The following is a 21,511-nucleotide window of genomic DNA, read 5'->3' on the forward strand; positions in this document are numbered from 1 at the left end:
AGTTTTTCGATTATTTTCTGGAGCAATACGAGAGATACAACACAGGTTCTGCTGCCAATAGATTGTTGTCGACATTGAGATCTCCCAACTATCCATCAAAGAGTACAGGCCAAGTCGCAGTTGCCTTCAATGGTCAACAGATACAAGAATCAAAATGGTGTGCAAACCATTTTGGTAGACAATTTATCGAGCACCCAACTGAAGACAAGATAAGAAGGAGCACCCGAAGGAGACACCGACACTCTTGTTCAGAACTAAAATTGAACCATTCAGTACAGGAGACTTTGCCATAGTTAGGGGGTCACCTAACTATGGCTTTAAATTAAAAAAACAAATATTCAAAATTTAACCATAGAGAATATTACTTCAAGGGCTACGTCAGTGGTGGGAGCTATATGCAGATCGAAACCGATTTGGCGTATTTGCAAATCCCAACAACCTACATCAATGAAAAGTTTCTTGTAAAATTTCGAGCCCACTAGTTTACGCATTCGACCCCTGTCGAGATTTCGGCAGACGAACGGACATGGCTAGAGCGACTCAAGTATTGAGACGATCTAGAAAATACCCAGCAAAAACTTGGTAAGTACATGTCATTATTTTTGGCATGAAAAAGAATGGATAACTGATTATCCTTAGATTTACTAGCTGCTAAAATATAACGAGTTATCAACAGGAATACCATCTGTGTTACTAGTAATGCAAATGTCATTACATACAACATTCAATGAAGCTCAAGAATTAGCACTTATTTCTAATAATAGAAAAAAAAATCATTATTATAACCTTGGTATTGATAAAAAAATACCTTTAAGAAACTGCGGGCAAAGTTATCTCATACCCATGAGTGCTGTCCATTGCAAGGTTAATCTCAATGATAAGGGACCTCCATTTTATTGACGAGTCCGAATGACTGGCCGAAAAGGGACACCACTTAGTAGCGCTAGGAAGGAAATACTGTGGCGTTATTAATATAGCAAAATATTTGTAATTTTTTCTACCTCCCCACAAATCCGTTGAGCGTCTGCTTTGAAAACGGAAGGTTCTTGGTTCAACATTCAGCTGCGATGAAGGTAAAGTTTTAAATTTATTTATAATGTGAATTATTCATATAAAATTTGTCTTCTTCAATAAAACTGAGCATTGAGAACGTGGTGGTAGGGAAAGGCGGGAACATGTTTGAGTCTATGTAGTTATTTTTTAGCAACGTTCAACTAAAATATGTCATTATTTTTTGACAACTTTTATGCTTAGACATAAGTACTTATTTTTCAACTGTTGGTATGCTTGTGCGGAAGGACTTTCCTCCTAGGACATCGTCAAGTAAAAGTAATTAGAAACGATGCCTAAAAATAAGTAGTTATTAAATAGTTTTTGAATGAGCTTACGTTTCTGGTTATTTGGTAATGAGAGTTTTTGCTGGGTATGTATTTTACGGGCCCAAGACCTTAAATCGAGAGATCGGTCTATATGGCTGCTATATCCAAATCTGAACAGATCTTGGCCAAATTGCAAAAATATCTCGTGGATCCTAGCACAACTCACTGTCCCAAATTTCAGCGACATCGGCAATAAATGCGCCTTTTATGGGCCCAAAACCTTAAATCGAGAGATCGGTCGATATGACAGCTATATCCAAATCTAAACCGATCTGGGCCAAATTTAAGAAGAATGTCGATGAGCCTTACACAACTCACTGTCCCAAATTTCGACGACATCGGACAATAAATGCGCCTTTTATGGGCCCAAAACTTTAAATCGAGAGATCGGTCTATATGGCAGCTTTATCGACATCTGGACTGATCTGGGCCAAATTAAAGACGAATTTCGATGGGCCCAACACAACTCACTGTCTTAAATTTCGGCGACATCGGATAACAAATACGCCTTTTATGGGTCCAAAACCTTAAATCGAGAGATCGGTCTATAAGGCAGCTATATCCAAATTTGGAGCGATCTGGACCGAAATGTAGAGGAACGTCGATGGGCCTAGCACAACTCACTCCCCCAAATTTTGCTAAAATTGAATAATAAATGCGGCTTTTATGGGCCCAAGACCTTAAATCAAGAGATCGGTCTATACGGCAGCAATATCCAAATCTGGACCTATCGGGGACATATTGAAGAAGGATGTCGAATAGCCTAACACAACTCTCTGTCCCATATTTCAGCAAAATCGGATAATAAATGTGGCTTTTATTTGCTAAGAACGGTCTCTATGGCAGCGATTTCAAGATATAGTCCGATGTAGCCCATCTTTGAACTTAACCTGCTTATGGGCAAAAAAAGAATCTGTGCAAAGTTTCAGCTCAATATCTCTGTTTTTAAAGACTGTAGCATAATTTCAACAGACAGAAGGGCGGACAAGGCTATATCGCCTTAGATTTTTATATATTAGGTTATATATATTAGGTTGCCCAAAAGGTAATTGCGGATTTTTTATATAGTCGGCGTTGACAAATTTTTTCACAGTTTGTGACTCTGTAATTGCATTCTTTCTTCTGTCAGCTATCAGCTGTTACTTTTAGCTTGCTTTGGAAAAAATTTTAAAAAAGGTATATTTGATTAAAGTTCATTCTAAGTTTTATTAAAAATGCATTTACTTTCTTTTAAACTTCCGCAATTACTTTTTGGGCAACCCAATACTTTATAGGATCGAAAATTGAGAATTCAATGTGTTGCACACGGAATGACAAAATGAATATACTCCTAAAATTATTTTTAGGGTAATAGTAGAGCAATTGTGGCCAAAATTAAAACTTACTTTACACTAGATTACATACTAAATTCACACGTACGCCTATGCTCTTTGTTTTAGTCATTGTCAGACAGCCACGAATGAACATGTGCATAATTTTTGTGTTTTCATTTTAAAAACAATGTTTTTTCTGATTAAACTCTAGATAAGGAAGGAAAGATTTATAATTTTGTTTAATACTATGTTTTTTTTAAACATCACCTTTTGTCGCATAAATGTTCATTCATAGAGAGAAATGTAAAAAATTAGGGAAAGTAATTCACGCATACTGTCTTATTTTTATTTTGGGCACCATTGTAGTAGAGAGAGTGACAGAGAAAATCCCGAGAGCAACAGTAAACGAACAAGAATAAGGAGAGCGAGCCGAACTAAGAAAATAAAACAACCACCACTAATATAAACACCCCCGGCGCTATGCAGCAAAGCAAGCACATGTGTGGTCTGTTAAAATGGTTTTTTGTTTTGCTTATGGTTGTTATATGTTGGCTTGCAGTGCGAATGCAAACAACAGCAAATTTTTACTTTGGGTCGTTAAGATTCAAAATAAATTGTTGCAGGAAAATAAACAAATTTTGTCGGAGTCTTTTCGACAAAAGTTGTTGTTTTTCATCATTATTTGTATGTGTGTGTGAATAAAAATGTGGCGGTTCACACAAACAGAAAGACAGAAACAGTAAGCGGAGAGAGTAGAGACGTTGCCTGGATTTTATTTGGGGGAGGGGGGGCACCCCACATTTTTTCAAAATCGAAAAATTGCTAAATTCTTCTGTTACTGTAAAATTGGTAAGGATACCTCAAACTTTTTTGCGGTTATCTTGGTTTTATAGTTATAGCTTTGGCGAATCAACTTCAGTATTTTGATGAACTTTTTTTTTTGCTCTCATTTTAATTTGATCAGTAATTAGTTGTATGATTTCAACAGGAAACTTTTTGCGTCGGTCAATTGGTTTTAAATAAATTTTATTTCCATCAAATTTAACGCAAAAAAATTAAAAAAATTAAGGAACTAAAAATGTAAAATATTTAAAAAAATAAAGTTTGACCAATTTTTATGACGAGCCATCTGTCTATCTATCTTTAGAAAATCTTTCATGAAGTTCAAAAATATTACACTAAAATTTTGTCTTTAAATAAAATTTGTTTAGAAATAAATTAAGTTAAAATTTAGTACTTAAGAAAAATAATCTTAAGGAAGTCCAGGTGTGATCAAAATTTTGTCTCTGTAGAATATTATAAATATGAAATGTTGTTATGTTAAAAAGTTTTACTAAAACTTTGTGTTTAGAATAAATTTAATTAAAACAGGAACAGGCGACCATTTGTTTCGAAGTGTAGATCTATATTTCGATGTGTCACCAACGGAATGACTACATTGGTATACTCTCATCTTATGGTAGTGTGTATATAAAATGACCAGGGTTATTGACTTTTCGTTCTTACTTGTTTGCCATTTCCCAAATGCAAAATTCGAATAAGTTTGTTTTTCAAAAACATGTAGAATTAATTGGTCCTTTATTTCGTACAATATTGTACTCATGTATGTGTATATCAAATAAATTATTTTTATTACTATTTTTAATTAGGTAAAGGGCTAGTATACTACGTGAAGAGATGTACGTATAAATATGTCGTTAAGCTCCATAGATTGTCTTTGGATTTGGGAAGAGTTTGGTAATGTGGTGGGTTGGTCTGTATTACTCTTAGAGATTAGTGTTTAGGCCTCCGAATAAACATTGGATTTGCACAATGGATTGCTTTTGTTTTTGTTCTGAGTATTCAATAAATATGTTATGGAAGTTCTAAATTTATATGTTTGTGGCTTGTCTTTCGTTCTTATTATTATCAGTATGTGTAGAATTAGATCTGCGTATATGAGTGTGTGTCTAAGTTTTTGCATTTCAGTTTTAGAGTCCATTAATTAACTCATTAGTATATTATTATTTATTTTTATTGGCCAATAATAACCATAATAATATATTTTTGTGTTTACTGCTGCTTGTTGGTTATTTATTTTTCTTTTTTTTTCCTACTTCCTTCTACTTCCGCTTAATCGTATCAGACTTTTTGAATGAAATTTGAATAAAACTAAAAACTAAACAACATCGGCTAATAAATTCTATCTAAGACAACAGAAAAGCAAATTATTGTTGGTTAAAAAAAAGCTCAAAGACTAAAACCGACTGTAGTGAGTGGCAGCTTAGGCTGGCAGATAGTACTTACCTGTACATTGTTGTTGTATAAGTATTTAGAAAATTTCTCTAATATATTATTAAACAATTGTGTGTGTCTGTTTGTCGGTACACAATTGACGTGTGCCGTAATGCGTCAGGGAATTTGTACTCTCTCATTATTGGCGCATGTCACAGCATATGCAGATTAGACTTCCGATATCGCCAGTGTATTGGAAGTGATATATTATGCATAGATTGAAATAAGGTCAGACCACAACCATCACCTTCATTAAAAAGACCCTCAAGCAGCAAACTATGTTGACAAGTTGCATAGTAGACTGTGGTCCAAAAAATTGCATTGATAAAAAACTTGGGTTCAAACTCCAGTGCAAGTCATGTTAGAAAAGCAAATATAAAGGGCATTCAAAAATTATAAAAATCTGCAAATATTTGTAAAGAGCTTCGCGAGAAATATTTAATATACCTAAATGTCTAAATACAACCCGTCAGTCTCTATCCCCTATCAAGATGGACATAAAGACTAAACCGTCAAAGACTCGAAAATAGATTGTACAGAAGGCTAAGCAGATGTAGGTTAGGTTAGGTAACAGTGACAGTCCGTTACAGACACACTTAGACAATTTTGAGTCCATTGTAATACCACAGCGACAGACCAAGGCTTCTGGCGGAATCGAACCCACGACCCCAGCACTGGTAATCCAAGCACGCTCCCAACTCGGCTACCGGTGCGCACCTTAAATTTTAAATTTAATATTGAAAAGAAATGCAATGATACCTACTCTTGGAATGTTGAAATGTCAACTTCAAAGACAGGGGAAAAATTTCCCAGCTAAACTATTCATTGTACAATTTTCCAAGTGAGTCCGATTACACGCCGCCACTTTCACCTTACCTAATATTTGTTCCAAGTATAAAACAAACCTCAACCTGTATTTGTATACATTGTGCATTTTGGGCTTTTTACTCTCATATTCTTAAAGTTAATACAACAAGAGCCGATATGTCTATCTTTTAAAAATGTATTCAAATTATCATACTATTGTTATACTCTCCACCATAGGATGGGGGTATACTAATTTCGTCATTCTGTTTGTGACTCCTCGAAATATTCGTCTAAGACCCCATAAAGTATATATATTATTGATCGTCATGACATTTTAAGTCATGTCCGTCCATCTTTCTGTCTCTCGAAAGCACGCTAACTTTCGAAGGAGTTAAGCTAGCCGCTTGAAATTTTGCACAAGTACTTTTCATTAGTGTAGGTCGGCTGGGATTGTTAATGGGCCAAATCGGTCCATGTTTTCATATAGCTGCCATATAAACCGATCTTGGATCTTGACTTCTTGAGCCTCTAGAGGTCGCAATTCTCGTCCGATTTGACTGAAATTTTGCATGAAGTGTTTCGTTATGACTTCCAATAACTGTGCTAAGAATAGCTGTGTGCTGCTAAGTATGATTCAAATCGGTTCATAAGCTGGTATAGCTGTCATATAAACCGATCTCGGATCTTGACTTCTTGAGACAATAGAGAGCGCAATTCTCAACCGATTTGGCTGAAATTTAGCATGAGATGTTTTGTTATGACTTCCAATAACTGTTCTAAGTATGGTGCAAATCGGTTCATAACCTGATATAGCTGTCATTTAAACCGATCTGGGATCTTGACTTCTTGAGCTTCTAAAGGTCGCAATTCTCATCCGATTTGGAAGAAATTTTGTACAACGGCTTCTCTCATGACCTTAAACATAATTGTGTAATAAGGGGAAGGGAAAGAGGGGGTAGTGTTTATTGATATTAGTTTTAAATTTCTAAACGTCAATGTCGGTGGGAAAGACATTAGCATAAAGTCGATTCCACATACGAATGGTACGGGCGAAAAATTAATTTTCTCAGTAATGCATGGTTCAGTCGACTGGCCAATCACTTACAAACGGGTGTGAGTTCCTGGCAAGTCTTGTATTCCTGGTGAACATCCTAACGTCAGGGATAAGAAGACGAATATCCCTGGATCACGCGCATTGAAAATAACGATAGAGCGATACAACGCTACTCCCATTCCGACGATGTTCAAGAGAAGCAATAGAGTTGGATACCCTACTGTGCCCAATCAACATCATCGCACTCCGTTGGATGATTTTGGAGCTCCTGCCCATATATGAGAGATATATTCCATCCTCGGCCTGATGTAGGTAGTATAGATATGGAGAAGATCAGAAGAGGTGAAATATTTCCTGGACCGATTAAGAAAGCCCAAACATTTGAATACTTCTTTCGACACTTCGAATACGTGTTTTGACCAACGGACATCACATTGTATCTTCATGCCCAGAACATCAAGAGCATCTGACTGTTCAATATCTATACCGTCGATAGATATCGACGATTGTATTGGGTCAGTGAATCGCTTGTGACACAAGAAACAGCACTGCGTCTTCTGTGCGGAAATGGCCAACAAATTCTGGGAGGGCGTCTCATCCATAATGCGCCTACTGTCCACAATTTCTTGAGGACTGGGCCTATGGTCGAATGAATATGAATGACACAGCCTACTGTCATCGGCAAATGAGTAGACTGGATTCAAAGTCTGACCCAATAGATCATCAATGAAAATAAGAAAAAAAGGGAAGGGAAAAGGACAGAGCCTTGTGGCACACCTACGGTCAATGTATACTCATTTGATGAGAACCCATCTACAACAACTCGTATAGTGCGATCTCTGAGAAAGATCGATATAAATCGAACGAAGTTATTACCGACTCCAAAAGCGTCAAGCGTCGATAAAAGTGCATCGTGCTAGACCCTATCAAATGCCTTGGAAATATCCAGAGCCACGACCTTACTCTCACCAAACTGGCGGATAGAGCCACTCCATCGTTCCGACAAAAATGCCTTAGGTCCCATACTGTCTGTCACTAAGAAGGCCATTGAACTCTAAGTATCTGACAAGATGATGGTTAACCATACTCTCCATAACCTTGGAGAGCGCGGCTGATAATTCGCAGGGTTGTTGGCCCCTCCTTTCTTGGGGATGGGCTGAACGTTCGCAACCTTCCAACGAGCCTGGAAAACTCCCGCACGGTAAGCAAGGTTGAAAAGGTTGCGTAGTGGACAAGCAAGCATCGAAGAACACTTACAAAGGACAAGTGTTGATATACCGTCCGAGCCCGTAGATTTATTAACATCGAGATCCGCAAGGGCCCTTTTAACTCCATGTGGTCAAAATAATATCTGAGGCATCGAACTAGGTACACTATCAATCACGGGGAGTGGTTGATTGCTAAACGGCAAGAAAGAATTTCCTACAAACATTTCAGCCAGTAGATTAGCCTTATCAACCGGGTCAGTGAATACCTGATCATCCTCAACAATAGTTGCGATTGCCGATGGGATGCCCTTTACTCTTTTTACGAATGATCAGAAGCAATAACTTTGGCACGAAGACGCTGTTCGTAAAGAAACTTTTCGTGTCTAAGTACTCTGGCACACGAAGTACTTGCCTCTTTGACAGATTTCCTTTATGGAAGTGTCAAATAAACCTATTTTAAGGCTTCGTAAAGTTTAGTGAATGCGGACGTTAGAAATGAATTGTTTATGATTTTTGTAAAATTTGGCTTGATGCGATTCTTGGAGGTAGCTTTGTAAAGAGTTTTTAATTTAAATGCGTAACTTAACCTTACAACTATTCCATTTCTACCAACAAACCACCGAAACCATTTATTTTTCGAATTTATTCATTCACAAAATTCATTTCAAAATCCAAAGTGCAAAACGTTTCAAGCTACAAACAGGGCATAGTTGTGTAGACTGCATATTTTGCAATTTTAATACAAAGGCAAATTAAATCTCTTTATGTGCTGTGTATAAGTGTGGAGCAAAGGAAGCAAATAGCGCTTCTTTTTTGTTATTCTACTAATTTATTAATGACATTGTTGTTTTTGTTATTTTGCCAAGGTATTCACTTGAGATTATCATTAGCATAAATAATCCACATACCTTCAAGCCTTTGTGTCGCCCCTATCGAATGGGAGCAGGAATCAGAGGCCAAGCTAATTGAATTAAACTACAGCACTAAGAGTTCTTAGTCAGTGTCTTGTGGGTAAACAATAACACCAGCAGCGACAACAACAACAATCACAATGGAAAAGTTCAATGAAATATGAAATGGAACAAGTTAAATGCAGCAACAGCACTTTACGCATAAACATAAATACTAACTATCAACAATTCAGCACTCTTTGTAATGCATAGCAATCATAGTATAATTTACAAATGAATAAAAAATCTCCATCTGCATTAATTAACACTTTCATGCTATCAACACTAACTATCAACAGATAAAACTGGCTGAGGTAGTGTAACGATAGACAAAAATAGGTTTTCTTCACGTCATAGAAATGCTACAACCCTTTAATTAGTTGCAAATATTTGTTAAAATAAATCTCAGAAAGTATGATGATATCAATTAATTTAAATGTTGATACAAATAAATGTCATTCGCAATGAACAATAACAAGAAATAGCGCTTTAAGTTCAGCGGAGTCTTATAAAAGGTTGCATCACTTGCAGAAAACGGAAGTGGAAAAGCTCAATGAACATTAAGAATGTCGAAAGGTACTTTACAGAACATTTGTCTCTTTGTGTCGATATTCTGTGATCCTTCTGCAATCTCAGACACCAAGTTTCGAGATGTCTTTCACCACTTGATCTTTCCATTGGAGTTTTGGTCGTCCCGGTTTGAGTGTACCGTAATGCGTGCTGGCCAACGCGATCGTTGTATTTTGATACGTTTTACTATGCTAAGATCGTCATACAGTTTGTGGTTCATTCGACGCCTATATTCTCCATCAATTAAAACTGGTATATAAATGCATACGCCTTATCAAAGTGTCGCCTCCGGTCTTAAATAGTTCAACGGGCAAACCCTCGGCTCCTGCTGGTTGTTCTTCAGTTGGAGGTAAATATTCTGTCGAAATTTACCAATTGGAAATGCCGCAAATTAGAGAAAAGGTAAACGAAACGTGAACGAAAACCACTTAGTAAAGGCAAAAGTCGGGCGGTGCCGACTTTATAATACCCTACACATAACCTATAAGTACAAAGTGTGAGCTATATCTAATTCTGAACCAATTTCTGTGGACCTCGAGGATGTTTTCAGATGGGTTATTAAACAACCCGTATCATATTTCAAGCAAATCAAATATGTTCAAACTGTAATAACTACGATTGACAAATGGCAACATTATTGCCATTTATATATGGGAGCTACCAAACAAATTAGATATTGTGGTACGCCTCGAGGAAAGCGTTGTGCACAATTTGGCAAGATTAGTTATTAAATGCACTTACAGTTGCTCTAGAAAAGAAAATCGGGGGATATACATATATGGCAGCTGTATTTAAATCTGGACCGATTTCTAAGAAATTCACCAGTGATATCAGGAGTCAAAAAAAAAATACTTCCTGCAAATTTCGAGAGATTAGGTTATCAAATGAGCACTTTTTTGCAATATATCTCAGAATCGGACAAACATATATATGGGAGCTATACCTCAATCTGAACCGATTTCGACCAAACTCTTTAATAGTGGTCGAGGAAAGCGTTGAGCAAAATTTTGGGAAGATTGGTCAATAAACGGGCTTGCAGTGGCTCAGGTAGTGAAAATCGGGCGATATACATATATGAGAGCTATTTCTAAATCTGAACCGATTTCTATGAAATTCGCCACTAATGTGACGGCTATATCAGATTATGGACTGATTTAGACCATACTTGGCACAGTTGTTGGAAATCATACAAAAACGAAATGTGCAAAATTTCAGCCAAGTAGTGAATTGCGCCCTCTGGAGGCTGAACAAATCTTATTGGGAGAACGGTGTCATAAAAACGTCATACAGGGTGGCTGATGAATATTGCTACAATGATGAATATTGCTACATTTTTTTTTCGGTGTATGGAATACATTTTTCTTTTATTCATGTTAAATTAAATTATTAAATTAATTATTAAATTATTATTAATTAAATTAATTAATTAATTAATTAAATTAATTATTAAATTATTATTATTAAATAGAAAAAAAGTTATTACATTTTTTTTTGGTAGCGGCTTTCATCAGCCACCCTGTAGTATAAAATTTCACCCCAATCGAATTTGGGAATTGCAGCTGCTAGAGGCTCAAAAAGTATAATTGGTTTATATGGGAGCTATATCCAAAAATTGACCGGTTTCAACCATTTACAATCCCAACCGACCTACACTAATAAGAAGTATTTATGCAAAATTTCAGCCGCCTAGTGTGCTATCGACAGACGGACCGGCATGGCTGGATCGGTTTAAAATGTCATGACGATCAAGAATATATATATACTTTATGGGGTCTTAGACCAATATTTCGACGTGCTATCGTCTCGTTTCATGAGACAAATTAATCGATAAATCGGCAACCCCTCTCTATTTTGTTTGTCAATCATTGAAACTTAATTTTCAAATAACGGTTAATTGAATAACTCAAAAACACATACAAATGTACACCCTAGGTTGTCTTAAATCTGCCAGTCCTCATTGATGTTAGAGAAGTTGTTCCGCAGTTCCTTAAAGGATCATTAGTGGGCGCATTTAACTTATTTATTAACCTATATGACGTGTGTTTTAAAAGTCATTAATTTACTTCACATACTGAATTTCAAAGAAATTAGATACAAATTCTCAATGCAATGCCCAATAGCCCACATCGATAAGAGAATCTGAGCAATTGTTCAAGTGGATAGCTTTGTTTGTTCTAATATTATAGTGATTTCCACAGACTCATGAACATGACCAGATCGACTAAAAATGCCAAGACGATCAAGAAAATATATGCTTTATAGGGTTGCAGATCAACATTTCAAGGTGTTGTAAACGGAGTCACCAGATTAGTATGCTCCCATTATATGGTGGTGGGTACAAAAAAGGCTATGAAACCACAAATCTTGAATATAATTGCTATGATGTTTGAAATCATATCAGAGCAATATTTAAATGAAACATATTGAAACATATATTTTCTCTATAAGTTAGCTAATGGTTTAGAAAATACAATATAAACAACAAAAAAGGCGTTAAGTTCGGCCGGGCCAAACTTTGGATACCCACCACCTCGGGTATGTATGTAAACCACCTTTCGTCAAAATCCGATGAAAAATGCATGCTATGGGGCATGCATTATGCCTAAATACTGACAAGTACAAGTCATTGTTCAATTGTGTATAACAAAATTTTGATCTTTTTAGTAGCTAAATCTAAAAATAAACCGATCTGAACCATATACGACACGCATGTCGAAAAGCCTAACATAAGTCACTGTGTCAAATCTTAGTGAAATCGGATTATAAATGTGCCATTTATGGGGCCAAGACTTTAAATGAAGATATCGGTCTATATGGCAGACATATCCAAATCTGGACCGATCTGGGCCAAGTTGCAGATAAAAGTCGAAGAGCCTAACATAATTCACTGTCACAAATTTCGATGAAATCAGACAATAAATGCGCCTTTTATGGCCCCTGACCTTAAATCGAGATGTCGGTCTATATGACAGCTGTATCCAAATCATGACCGATCTGAGCCAGATTGAAGAAGAATGTCGAAGGGCCCAACACAACTCATTGTTCCAAATTTCGGCAACATCGAGCAATAAATGCCCTTTTTACGGGCCCAAGACCTTAAATTGAGAGATCGGTCTATATGACAGCTATATTCAAATCTGGACCGATCTTGGCTAAATTGAAGAAGAATGTCGAAGGTCTGAACCAATCTAGGCCAAATTGACGAAGGATGTCGAAAGGCCTAACACAACTCACTGTCCCAAATTTCAGCAAAATCGGATAATAAATGTGGCCTTAATCGGAGGATCGGTCTATATGACAGTTATATCCAAATCTAGACCGATCTGGGCCAAATTGAAGAAGGATGGCTTTTATGTCCTAAAACCCTAAATCGAGAGATCAGTCTATATGAGGGCTATATCAATATATAGTCCGATATAGCCCATCTTCGAACTTAACCTGCTTATGGACAAAAAAAGAGTCTGTGCAAAGTTTTAGCTCTATATCTCTATTTTTAAAGACTGTAGCGTGATTTCAACAGACAGGCGGACGGACATGTTACGATCGTCTCCGATTTTTACGATTTTTGATCAAGAATATATGTTCTTTATAAGGTCGGTAGTAAATATTTCGATGTGTTGCAAACGGAATGACAAAATGAATACTTCGGTGGTGGGTATAAAAATTTATTTCATATCCCAATGTATATTGAAAAGTTTGTCTAATTCTAAAAATATAGCCAATTTAAACAAAATGAAATGAATTGAATATATAACAACAACTACTTATTATCTAATATATAAGTGTGGCTATATAATGATGTAGAATATTCTATTTGAATTGTAAATGAAACAAAAGTGCTAAGTATTTAATATCAATACAATTTTATTATCACTTTGCTGTCGTAAGTGTGTGTGGTTTTATAATCGATTTCTTTCTTGTTCCTCGTATTTCGTTTGCATTTAAAGTGTGAAATAAATTATTGTAATATTTATGTTGTAACATTGTGTTACTCTACAATCATTTTTAATCAATCATTCAATCAATGTATACTTTCTATATAAGATATGCCCTAAGGATTACTCTCTAAATGCGTTAGGCATGAGCAATACTCGTTCGCCGTCTGCTCTCTACAAACAACAAATCAAAAAGGAACCAAAGGAGTATGTCATCAATCTATAGCATTAAATAAATAGTTGGTAGGTATGTATAATAGATAGGTATTTCTAATAAGAAATAAGAGTAAAATATTAACTAAACATTGTTGTATTTTTAATTTGGTTTCATTATTGCACTACTCTTTTTTGGTTTTTGTTTTTTATTTTTCAATAACAGTTTGTGTGTTTAAAACAACTGAGAACAAATTTGTCTACATTCAATTAAAACTTAAAGATAATTGGTAATTTTTTTATTTTTCCTTTTTTTGCAAAAACAAACTTAATGAAACAATTGACTAAAGGAAATACTGTAGGTGGTATTGCACAAAACTAACCATACTTCATTTTCTTATATTTCTCACCTTCACCTTCCATCATTCAGATTGACTTACAAATGTCTTAGATTATTTTGATTAAACAATAATTTTGTTTTAAGAGAAGAATAAAAACCAAGTTGACTTACTACAAATCTATGATGATAAGTTAACAAATAGAATTGAATGTGGTTTATGGGATTCCTATATACATATACAAAGGTGTTCAATAAATTAGCTCATTTGTTGTAAATCACACAACTATGGTCATCCAATCCAAAGGGAAGGGGCTGAACTAATCAAAATATTGTAACAAAGATACTTCGAGTTTTTTTTTTAGTGTTGTAAATTATTAATCTTAATGGTCTAGGGTTTATTGTGTTTAGTGTCTAGGGTTTATTGTGTTTAGTTACTCATATATATGTATATATAAATATGTTTGATTATCATACATCAGTATGAAGTACTATGTAATTTTGTCGAGTTTAAGTTGTTACAGAACTAATACACATAAACTTCTACGGTATTAAGAAATTTTGTTCAAAACTATATATATTGTGTTAAGTTTATTCCATTGTGTCTAACTTCGTCAGTAAAAAATAGGATTTAACAAATAAATATTTAAGAATAATTAATACCGAAATCATAAAAGGTAAAACATTGTGGAAAACAAACAGAATATAGGCAACTCGGGCATCATCAAATGCTGATGGCCATACATTCAAAAAGAAATTTAAAGATTTCGATAACTATTTTTAGCCAAAGACGTTAGACTTTAACAAGCGGACTCAACCTTTCACTTAGAATTTCGATGGCTGACTGAATTTTTCACAATTTTTCTTTTCCCTTTTAATAGTAAATCTTTAAGCTGAGTTTACATGGCACATCATCATCGTACTCATCGTGTGTACGTGTTGATTACAGCTTTTGCCTAAAACGGTACATCGATTTCTCTTTACTTTTCTTTGATTTTATTTTATTTTTTCATACATTACTTTTCATTTCTTAACCTTATTTGTCACAGAACGTGTTCTTCAATATCTGTCAATTATTGATTACACATTTCTTTGTAAACGGTAATCGATAGACCTCATTCATCGAAAAAATCAAATGATTTTGATTTTTCAGCCATGACTGATGATTATGTGTACATGTGACGAATACACCTTTGTTTTCACCAATACTATTGAAATGACCATACATCAGATGTACCATGTAAGCTCAGCATTAAGAATTTTCTATTTGAACATATTAAAATGTGGTTTTTTCATTAACTTAAGCAGGGCGCTCTGTTCCGATTCTGGAATAGTTGTAAAAAAAGTGAAATTTGAGCAAGATATGGCAACTAAAAAGGGTGCTATATGTACTTTAAAATAGGCAATTTATTATTAAAAAATTGGAAAATCCCTCGAGTTTAAAATTCCAAACAGCAGATCCATTAATTGGGCACATGTTTTTTTTACTCCATATGAAAAAAAATGTTTGCACCCAATAATATTTGTAGCCTCCACAACGAATTAACTAAAAAATGACGATTTCAAAATCATCTTTTGCCGAAGGGGGTATTTTGGGAATAGTTGTAAAAAATTCAAGCAGAATTTATTTTTGATTTTTTTATTGACACTTTTATCTGCAATATTCAAAAATAATAAGTAATATATCTCTATTCGTTTTTTCTTAAAGATATCTCTAAAAGTTCTCATATTTCGGAATTGTTTTTTCCACCATTTTTTTTTTTTGACATTTCTCTTTAGTTAGGTTTGCCATTTCATCATGGAATGATATTCGAACCAACAACGAATCGAAATTATTAAAATTTACTACCGAAATTCCGAATCAGGCGTCTTATTGTTTACATCGAAAAAACATGAGGCTCATTTCTGTCTGAATGGCTTCGTCAATAAGCAAAATATGCGTTATTGGTCAAACAGCAATCCTCACGTACTCCATAAGACATCATTGCATTCCGTAAAAATTACAGTTTGGTACAGTTTACGCGCCGGCGGCATCATTGGGCCGTACTTCCTCTGTGAATGTGTATCGCTGTCATTCAATGATAACAGAATATTTTTGACCCCAATTTAGATGATATAGACTCGGAGGACATTTGGTTCCAACAGAACGGCGCCACTAGACACACAGCGTATGTCACAATCAATTTATTGGAAAACAAGTTTGGAGAACGTGTTATCTCACGAAATGGTCCAGTTGATTCGCCGCCTCGGTTGAGTGATTTGACGAATATCGAACTCGAAATTGCAGGAAATAAGAGTGCAAATAAACTGCCAAAAACCATCTTGATAAGATTGAATGTGGCTTTAGAAAATCCTAAACAGCCTTATTCAATCTTTTTGTTAATCACATGTCGTCACCTGAGAATAACTTAAATCTTCGGATCAAATCCCGGCGAGAACATTAAAAAAAAAGAAAAATTACAAACTATAGTGGGTTATGAAATCAAGTCGAAGGTTTCTACTTCTTCAGAAAATTAAGCACTGCGTTGTCAAATTAACCCCATTGGTTTAAAAAAGAGAATCAACGCACAAAAGTTATCAGATCATAAATCAACAACAGTTTTTTGAGAACGAAACATTCGTAACTTTACCCAGGCATTCACATTCTGACAACATCTTGTTTACAGTTTAATTGAATGATTTAAACGGAATATGACAGATGAGTCTTAAGCCTATAACGAAGTTTTTCTTATGACTCTTCTGATCGCCGGTGAATTTCATAGAAATCGCTTCAGATGTAGATATAATTCCCGATTTTTCTCAGTGTAATTACAAATTGGTTTTATTCAAAACCAAGAATAAAAAGATAAGATGTACAATTTCTAGTTGTCAAGTACATTCTACAAGAGTATAAATCCATAGAGAAGGCAATAACGTTGTTCAAATATTCATTGAGCTGGAAGTGATTGTTTTTTAACTTGCAATAGGTCAAGTTTCAGATGTCAACGTTACAATTCCAGACCGTAGGAGACGATTTAAATTAAGTTCTAATGTGTATTAAGCTTACGCATAATATACATCAGAATAATAATCTTTTTGGATATTGATAAAGTGGGAGTAGCCGTAAAAATGCGTCTAGGAAGAACTTAGTTGGTATCTTCATCGCCGGTTAATTTGCAGGCTATCAATTACAAGTCATGAAAAGATGAGAAAATAGTATCGGGATATTTGGGAATATGTTGATTTAAGGTTTATTTATGTTACCCAATCATTATATCCCAAAATAGTAAGACGAAGTTGCAAAGTCTCGTACATTTTCTTTCAAAAAAAGTATTGCGGAGCGTAACCAACAACCTCAAAAAAAGGTTTGTCGAAGTGGAACTTTGAAATCGTTAAGCAGCAACTTAGAAGTGCAAAGAATAATCCGGAATAAATGGATGTAAAGAATTCCATGCTGCTATTAAAATTCCAATATCGCTCTTTATTCCATACCCCTTAGTTGGATCGAATTCGCGCCTAAGTGCCGGTCTTGACATTGGCCGCACGTTTTCTGCATAAATGCTCCCATATTCCTATATGTACCGAAAGCCTTACTGACCTCCTACCTCTCAATGATATTCTGGTGTTCTCACCAGGATATCACCATTAAGATTGCCTTCGTCCAGTGCTCTAGAAGGCGTGGTTTTCACCTCTGCCAAAACAACATGTTTTCTAATACTGTTGCCGTCCACCAAACTACCAAGGTTTATGTAAGTAGTGGACTAATTGTGCTCCTGTAAAGTCAGTGGATTAGCCTAGGATTAAGACCACATTTTTAGCCTACGGCATTGGTAATCCTTCGCAATAAACATTAAGTGATGCTTCCAGTTCATTCCTATCAAAGATCATTCCCAAGTTTATGGCCCTGTCGGACATCGAAATCGCTCTGTTGAGGAACTGTGGCACCTCGAAATGATTCTCTTTCCTCTTCCCAGCAAACAGCTGAATTTTAGTCTTTCCTAGATTAATGTTAATTTTAGTCTTTCCTAGATTAATGTTCAGGCCCCTAGGTTGTTTGCCATCTACAATACACTTTCGGACTTCCTGCATAGCTAATCCGAACGCCCACCACTTACAATTATAAAAACATCGAATGCATAGCAGATGAGTTCAAACCAGTCAGGATCGCTCACTGAAACCTCGGGAATATACATAAACTCGTGCATCTGTGGTACAGGGTGCATTTGTTTATAACACCCACAACGAATAGAGATTGAAAAGTATACGGATCGACTAGAATCACTTTCTGATTCGATTTAGCGACGTCTGTCTGTCTGTTCATGTTAATTTGTGTACAGAGTACAGCTCTCAATTTTTATTCGATCGTTTTGGGCTCAGACATCTTTTTTGGCCCAAAGACAAAGCCTATTGAAATTGAAAAAAATCGGTTAAGATTTGGATATAGCTCCCATTAATGTAATATCGGAATATATTCGCCCGACTTAAACTGATATTACAATAATTAGGTCATTTGGAAATCAATTTTCACGAAATTTGTCGAATGACTTTCGACATTGCTGGGCAATTTTATAGAAATCGGTTTAGATTTAGAGATAAATCCTTAGAGATAAATCCGTTGTATATGTGTAAACCGATTTTTATACACTCCATTACCCAATGTGGTCCAAAAATAGATATGTTCCCAATTTAAGCTGACCCCTAGACTTGTCTCCTCGAACTCCCTTAGGCCGAGATTTTTAAGAGGTTTGGAAAATAGGGTTGTGAAGCATACACCAAATACGTTCCAGATAGGTCCATTAATATATATAGCTGCCATACTAAAATGCCATGCCCTAATATCATTTAACCCCCATTCTGTGGGCGTTACAAAATTACTGTCTAAATTAGCAACTGTACCAATTGGCTCAAATGTGTACAAAAATTCCCTTTTATCTACCATTTACAATCCTATCGGTACATGCGGCTTATATAAAATATACTTTACAAAAGCTGGCATTTTTTTGTGAGTAAAAAATATCTACATTATCATCCCAACCAATAGATATCGAATAATTCATAAGACATTCTAACATAAAAAATCTTACACCCTGTGGTTTTATTCTATTTCCAACTAGCAGTAGTTACATATGCCTCTACCTCTCTCTCCTTCTTATTTCTTCTCTCACCCTACAGCTACCACTTAGAAGGAGGAAAAAAATTTAAAATGTAAACCACGAACTATTATCGATCGAATTGCTAATCAATAGCCGCTACAGCAAATAAAGAGTCCACTTACTCGATTTGGTATGACAGGGCGACAGACGACTACTCAGTTACCTATGCCTGCCTATTTGTGATGGCGAAAAATAATTATTACTCGAGTGACAACAAACCAACCAAAGGTGTCTTTGTTAAAGAAACATTTATGGATACCTTGTGGTGTAAGTAAAAAATCGATTATTGATTCCAATGAAAAAATTTAAACATAAAATTATACAAAATTTTATGATTATTTAAACAATATTGAAATAATAGGTATACGTCTTCAAAGTCATTTAAGCATAATGAACGCATAAAAGTATTAATCAAATAGGCATTCAACTAAATTTTTTTAATTTATTATCCCGGATGAAAGAGAATTAGTATTAACGTCTTATTATTGCACAGAAAATGGATAAATTTGTTGTAATCATGTATAAATGACTTTAATTGGTTGTGAATGTATTCCTGTGGATTCCATTAATTCCCTTGTAAGTGGAAAAATATGATAACCATTAGAACTAGATGGCGCTACCGAATATCTTATAATGTTAGAAAAAGTTAGACAAATTTTTAAATGGTTTTTCTATAAATTTGAAGGTAGTGATTTTGAAGGAAATTCGAATTGGGATTGATATCTGTCTAAAAAAAAACTAAATGTCAACAAAACTCTGAGGATCACAAGATTTTCCTATAATACATAATAACAAAAGCTATAAAAACATAAAGCAACTGTGTATTCTACAAACGTTCACAAAAATTATTGTAACTTTTTGTAATGGAATAAGTAAAAGAGTGCTAAGTTCGGCCGGGCCGAATCTTATATACCCTCCACCATGGATGACATTTGTCGAGTTCTTTTCCCGATATCTCTTTTTAGGCAAACAAAGGGCAAAAGAAAAGAATTGCTATAATATTGGAGCTATATCAAGTTATAGCCCGATTCGGACCATAATTGAATTGAATGTTGAAGTCCGTAGAAGTCATTGTGTAAAAAAATAGATAGATCGGTTGATATGGGAGCTGTATCAGGCTATAAACCAGGTATGTTGAAGTTCATGGGAGAAGCCGTTGTACAAAATTTCAGCCAAATCGGATAATAATTACGCCCTCTAGAGGCTCAAGAAGTTAAGATCCCGGATCCGTTTATATGGCAGATATATAAAGTCATGGATCAATTTGAACCAATTTTGGCACAGTTATTAGAAGTTTTAACAAAACACATCGTGCTAAATCAGATAAGAATTGCGCCCTCTAGAGGCTCAAGAAGTCAAGATTCAAGATCGGTTTATATGGCAGCTATATCAGGTTATGGACCGATTTAGACCATACTTAGCACAGTTGTTGGAAGCCATAACAAAACACGTCGTGCTAAATTTCAGCCTAATCAGATAAGAATTGCGCCCTCTAGACGCTCAAGAAATCAAGACCCCAGGTCGGTTTATATGACAGCTGTATGAGGTTATGGACCGATTTCAATCATATTCAGCACAGTTTGTTGGAAATAGTAATAAAACATTTCATGCAATATTTCAGCCAAATCGGCTAGGAATTGCGCCCTCTAGTGACTCAAGAAGTCAAGATCCAAAATCGGTTTATATGGCAACTATATCAAAACATGGACCGATATAGCCCATTTACAATCCCAACCAACCTACACTAGTAAGAAGAATTTGTGCCAAATTTCAAGCGGATAACTTTACTCCTTCGAAAGTTAGCGTGCTTTCGACAGACAGACGGACGGACATGGCTAGATCGCCTTAAAATGTCATGACGATCAAGAATATATGTACTTTATGGGGTCTTAGACGAATATTTCGAAGAGTTACAAACAGAATAAGGAAATTAGTGTACCCCCCATCCTATGGTAGAGGGTATAAAAAGATGATACAAATAATCAAAATAACATTGAGTACAAGAACAACCATATAACTCTAAATTATAATAAATGGAGGGATCATATTTTGATTGGAGTAGATCGAAATAGGTATCTATGTAAGTAAGTATGTTCGTAAGAGTATATATTGGTTGGCATGTATGTTACTCTCTCTTAATGCATGTTGAAGAGAAAAAGGAAACTACATGTTTTTCCCTGGAAAATAATAAAAACCAAAGAGATTACCTTTACGCTTGTTTGTTTATAAATACATACTAATCGCATGTAAATGCTTGATATTATTATATAAAGTCTACACCATATTTATCTACTTCTGTTATTGTGTAAATAGTAGGTATGTGAGTGAGTGTGTGTGAGAGAGAGAGAGAGTTTTGTTTGTTTAAGGTTTTGTATATCAATTGTAAACTGCAAGATTAA

The 21,511-nt window shown here is 35.2% G+C and overlaps 1 protein-coding gene and 1 long non-coding RNA gene across 4 annotated transcripts in view; one reads left to right on the forward strand and one right to left on the reverse strand.

Moving 5' to 3' along the window:
- Positions 1–530: 530 nt before the first annotated feature.
- LOC131997847 (uncharacterized) lies at positions 531–19,782 on the forward strand. Its single transcript, XR_009398471.1, has 3 exons — positions 531–582; positions 640–1,073; positions 19,132–19,782. It is a non-coding gene; the product is annotated as an uncharacterized LOC131997847 (long non-coding RNA).
- A 1,533-nt stretch (positions 19,783–21,315) lies between these two features.
- Positions 21,316–21,511, reverse strand: part of LOC106096129 (uncharacterized) — a 22,409-nt gene continuing 22,213 nt past the window's right edge. For all 3 annotated transcript variants that reach the window (XM_013263713.2, XM_013263718.2, XM_059370253.1), the window contains one exon: positions 21,316–21,511. This exon is cut by the window's right edge and continues 454 nt beyond it. The gene's annotated coding sequence lies outside the window, so the exon portion shown is untranslated.

Source organism: Stomoxys calcitrans, chromosome 5 (genome assembly GCF_963082655.1).
Source record: "Stomoxys calcitrans chromosome 5, idStoCalc2.1, whole genome shotgun sequence".
In the NCBI taxonomy this organism is placed as follows: domain Eukaryota; kingdom Metazoa; phylum Arthropoda; class Insecta; order Diptera; family Muscidae; genus Stomoxys; species Stomoxys calcitrans.